The sequence below is a fragment of the Tupaia chinensis genome, unplaced genomic scaffold (assembly GCF_000334495.1).
Source record: "Tupaia chinensis unplaced genomic scaffold, TupChi_1.0 Scaffold145380_1, whole genome shotgun sequence".
Lineage (NCBI taxonomy): Eukaryota > Metazoa > Chordata > Mammalia > Scandentia > Tupaiidae > Tupaia > Tupaia belangeri.
The window spans coordinates 26,090-31,279 of record NW_006205241.1 but is presented as its reverse complement, the minus strand read 5'-3'; the positions used below and the strand labels follow the sequence as shown (position 1 = coordinate 31,279).

The window sequence follows — 5,190 nt, the reverse complement described above, 5'->3', positions numbered from 1 at the left end:
CATCCATTTGCTGAGCTTACTTCTCAGATCTCATAATTTCACTGGGATTCAGAAAACTGTAGTGGATAAGACCCCACCAAATGATGACTTTTACCTTTTCTGGTGCAAGTTTTGCTTTGGGAAGGGGTTTGGGCTTTGGATCTTCTTGGTCCAACCACTGAGCTGGTCATATCTGGTTGTTACATAAAATCCACTTTTCATCTCATGTCACAATCCAATAGAGAAATGACTTATTGAGTAGAATAAGAGAAGATGACACTTCATAACAATTATTTCTTTTATTTTCAGTCAACTCATGAGGCACCCACTTATCAACTTTTACCCACTTATCGACTTTTTTTTTAAAGGTTTTAACTTAAAAAGGTTTTTGCCATAGGGCACATGCACTTGCTGGGGAGAGACAGAAACAGAGAAAATGACAAATTGCCCTCCAGAGGGGTTGGCTGGTCCACAATCCCTTCTCCAGTTCCCCCTCAGGACTTTGGATCTGCATGCATATGTGCCTGGCATGATTTTTCAAGCCACTGGGTCTAGGATTTGAACCAGAGTGAGCCATGTGGGAGTCCAGTGCCTTAACTAATACACCACCTGCTGATCCCTTATTGAATTTTTGTTTGTTTTTTGTTTTGTTTTGCTTTTCCTTTCCAAGTTGCTTTTAATGCTGAATGACCAGAGAATGCTCGAGGTTGAGTTCTTTGGCAACCTCTCATGTAGTTGTAGAGGATCAGCTTCAATGTTCACTCTCAGCTGGCAGCTGTCAACTTCTAATGGCCTGCCACTATGCTTTTCATCTTCAAAGCTCCCTTCTTTGCAAAATTTCTTCTTTGTTACATTTTTAAAATATTTATTTATTTATTTTTAATTTAGATTTAATCACTGTATATCTTTATAGTATATATGGTTTTTCCCAGCCTGAATACAGTGCATACTAATCAAGCCAAAGACATTACTGTATACCTTATGATCAGCAGGTCATTTTTCATTTTTGTGTTTATTGAATGTGTTGGTTTTGTCCCTGATCTTCTCCCTTCCACCTCCTCCACTACCTCCCCCAAACCCTGTCTCTAATATCTACAGTTGCCCTAACTGCTATTATACCTTCCAATTTTTCAGTTTCAGCTATGGAGCACAGACATTTGTTATATATTGAGCAGGGACATAAGAGTATTATTGCACATTTTCTTTTTAAGATGTGTGTTTGTTCCATGGTCAGTACAGTCCTGATGCATTCACCATATGAAAGTCAAACCACTTAGTGACCCCAGAGTTTGTTTGGCTAACACTGAGGCAACAATGTCATGGTGTAGAGTAGATTCTCATGGCAGGGGTAATCTCACCCAAAGCTCCAATTATAAAATTAAGAGAAAAAAAAAAGTGTGAAAAGGAGAAGATGGCTTGTGGGAACTAGATGCTGGGCAATGGAGCCACTGCCTCAGCCTGTGGCCCCCTCCAGTGCCCAGGTTCAGCTCATCCTCTGGTCCTTCTTTTCTTGATTAAAAAGAAAAAAGGTTTGACATTAAAAAGTAGCCAATGGATTGTGGGGGACGTGTGTGTAAAATTTCTTGAATCCCCACTGCACTGTATGTTCATACCAGTTCCTGGACCAAATGCATTGTTGGGAGCTGTCCCCACAGATTTACAGCCCATTGTGAAATTGAGCAAGAAAATCTCTTGAAATTGCTTGTCTAACGTCATTTCCATAGTCTAAAATACACCTAAAATGAACAGTATGTAATGAGTTGTTAGCAAAAAGAAAAATAGAGCACTAAATGGAAAATGGTGTACAAGAGAGCCACATTTATTAAGAATATATTCAATATCAGGACCAGCAGTTAGCGTAATGGCTATGTCGCTGGACTCCCACGTAGTCGATCATGGTTTGAGTCCCAGACCCGGTGACTTAAACTCACGCCAGGCACGTGTGCGTGCGTGCCCAAGGTCCCGAGAGGAGAAAGGAGGAGAAGGGATTCCAGCATGGCGATCCCCGCTGGGAGGTGATTTCTTGCTTTCTGTCTCTCTGTCTCTCTCTCTGTCTCTCTGGTGAGTACTCTCAAAAAAAAAAAAAAAGAATATATTCAATATCAAACAGCAAATTTCAACAATGCAAAAACCACAATTACTGTTGCATTAACCTAATGTCAATTACTGATAGACTTGTATTATTAAAGTTGCCAATTTCTGGTCTATTCTGAGTTAGTTTTTAGGAAGAGTATAAGGTCTACATCTAAATGTTTTTCTTCTTTCCTTCCTTCCCTTTTTCTGTCTCTTTCTTCTTTCCTTCTCTCTCTTTCATTCTTTTATTTCTTTCTCTTTCATTTCTTCTTCCGGCCTTTTTTTTTTTTTTTTTGCTTATGGATGTCTTGTTCCAGAAACATTTGTTGAAAAAACAATGTTTAGTACATTGTATTGCTTATGCACCTTTGTCAAAAATCAGTTGCCTGTGTTTATGAGAATCTATATCTGGACTCTCCATTGATCAATTTGATCATTCTTTCACTAGTACCAAATAGTATTGATTACTGTAGCTTTATTATAAATCTTGAAGTTTGGTGAAGTCAGTTCTTCAACTTTGTTCTTAATATTTTGTTGGCTATTCTGTGTCATTTGATCCTGCACGTAAACTTTAGAAGCCATTTGTTGAAAACTACAAAATAACTTTTTCTTCCTTTACTCCCTGACCTTTTACCTCCTCTTTGCTGTATTGGAATGGCTCCTCTCTTACCTCTGGGTACGTCCCACTCAACCTCCCACTCGGTATAAAGGTTCTTCCTCGGATGCACGTCCCTCATCTCTAACCCAAGCTTGTTCTTTGCCAGTGCTTGTCCCAGAACTCAGGAACACTTACCACACATTATAAACACTTCCTGATTCACATATTTTATTTCTTGTTGGGCACTCACAGTCAGTAGGCTATAAATGAGGTGTAAGAATAAAATTAAACTGTGACTATGCTGTTTTGTAAACATAAAGTTTAACCTTTGCCTTTTTCGCTTCTGTACTAAAACTGATGCCGCTCTCATTATAAACTGCTAAAGTTGTGGAAGCCCGGGGCAATTTGCTAGCTCCCTGTAGAAAGCCCCTTATCTTACTTCCTCATTCTTTCCACAGACTTGTGTCTATATAACCTGAATGCCTCTTTGTTCAGGGCTTCACTCGCCATCGTGTCTTGCATGACCAGGAGTGAAGTCCTAGCGCACTAGAAATAAAGCCTCTTGTATTTTGCATCAAGAACCGACTTTTGTGGTTGATTGGGGTCGCCGTAGCACTCCCTGGACAAGGAGAACTGGCCGGTTATCGGCAGGAACCTTTCATTTGGGGGATCGTCCGGGATCTCATGGCCACCCCACTCCCACAATGTTGGCCTTGGAGGTAAGCCCTTATCTGTTTACTGTTCTCTTGTCTGTCTTCATGTAAATGTCTGTATCAGGTAATGCAGCTGTTCGGACTATTGTAAAATAGCTGGACTGAGGTCGGCAGACATGCCTGGAGGACAACAGGCTGCAGCCCTGGGGGACGCCCCAAGGGTGAGGGAGAATCAGGGACGCCTGATAGTCTCCTGCGGTAAGGGCGCAGAGGCCTTCCCAGCTAATGCCCATCTGAATCTGTTCTGAGTTTGTGGAAGACCTAGGTCGGTAAGTTGCTTTTTGTTTCTCTTGTCCTGTTCTTTGTTTTTTTGTCTGTGTTTTTAACCTATCCATTGACAATGAGACAGACTGTAGTGGCTCCTCTGAATTTGACTCTTAGACATTGAACTGAAGTAAATGGAAGAGGTCGCGACCTATCTATAGAGATTAGGAAGGGTCTCTGACAGACGTTCTGTACATCCAAGTGGCCCACTTTCAATGTGGGATGGCCACCCGAGGGCACATTTGATCTCAAAACTGTTCTTGCTGTTAAAGACATTGTTTTTCAGAAAGGACCAGGAAGTCATCCAGATCAACAGCCGTATATCATTGTCTGGCAAGACCTGATACAAAATCCTCCCACCTGGGTCCAGCCCTGGATTTCCAGGCATCACCCTGATCACTGGACCCCCCCTCACTCTTATCCTCCCCCTCCAACTGGGAGGGAGCACAGGGACCCTGGTGTCCTGCCTGAACCAGCCCCCCTATAAATTAGGCCGCAGCCTGCCCCTCAGTGTGCGCTTTGTTTGCAGCTGGGAGGGGGCCCCACGGGCAGTGGGGAGGGCAGGGGCCCCGTGGGCGGGGGGCAGGGGCGCTGCAACAGGGCACAGGCGGGGGGATCATTGCATGCCCCCACCTCGCCGCTGGCGACGGGGCAGGGGCAGAGCATGGGTCACCCTGGAGACACCAGCTGGCCACCACCAGAGTCCAGCCCCTTGTTGGGACTGGCCGCTTGAGTCTGGCCCCTCGGCAGGGTGCTCGCCGGGAAGTTGTGGGTTGCTCACACTGGGAATGCCCATGGCCCGCCCTGGTGCCAGTGCAGCCCCCTACCTGGTGGGCACCAGTGGGCGCGGGTGCCGGTGGGCGACCGTGCCGGGATGCCCAGAGAGCACACGCTCTGCTCCCATCCCCAGTGACCTTGAATGTACTCGGTGCAAAATGTGGGGCGTGCTTGTAATTTCCCGTGCTGTGCTGATCTTGGGAGAAACACTGGATAGTGAACTAACATGAACACGGACTTCTGTCCAAGTTTCACATTAGGTTGTGGACAGCCTAGTGGGCGGCCAGGACCAAGGGCTGGTGTGGGCTTGTGGGGCGGCTAAGAAAAATGGCAACAGTGGGCAACCAGGCAGTGCCCCTGCATTGCGGCCCCAGAGCGCCCTGCATGGGGCCATGCCAGGCAGGGGCAGGGCACCAGGGGTCCCTGAGGGTGCAGTCCCAGGCTGGCCAGCAGCTGCAGCAGCCCCTCTCTCAGTCACAATGAGGTTGTAATCTTCAGTAGTGCTGCCTTGGAGGAGTCCAACCTGGCGAGTCCCCAGGATCTGTCTGAGCCCCCCGACCTTTGAGCTCCGCTTCCGGTCAGATCAACATGATGGCAAGACCACTGTTGTGCGCCCCCCGACATTAGAACAAAGCTTGGGTCACTTAGCATGTCAGCAAGACTGTTTGCTATTTGCTCCAGAAACTGTGGCAGACTTACTGGGAAGCGACCCCCCTCTGACTCCCCTATATACTACTGTAAAATAATTACATAGCTCTCTTATACATCCTGAGTATATGATAAAAT

At 45.7% G+C, this 5,190-nt stretch overlaps 1 pseudogene; it reads right to left on the bottom strand.

The window, feature by feature from the left end:
* Window positions 1-4,660: 4,660 nt before the first annotated feature.
* LOC102482824 (transcription intermediary factor 1-beta pseudogene) overlaps window positions 4,661-5,190 on the bottom strand; it is a 2,169-nt pseudogene continuing 1,639 nt past the window's right edge.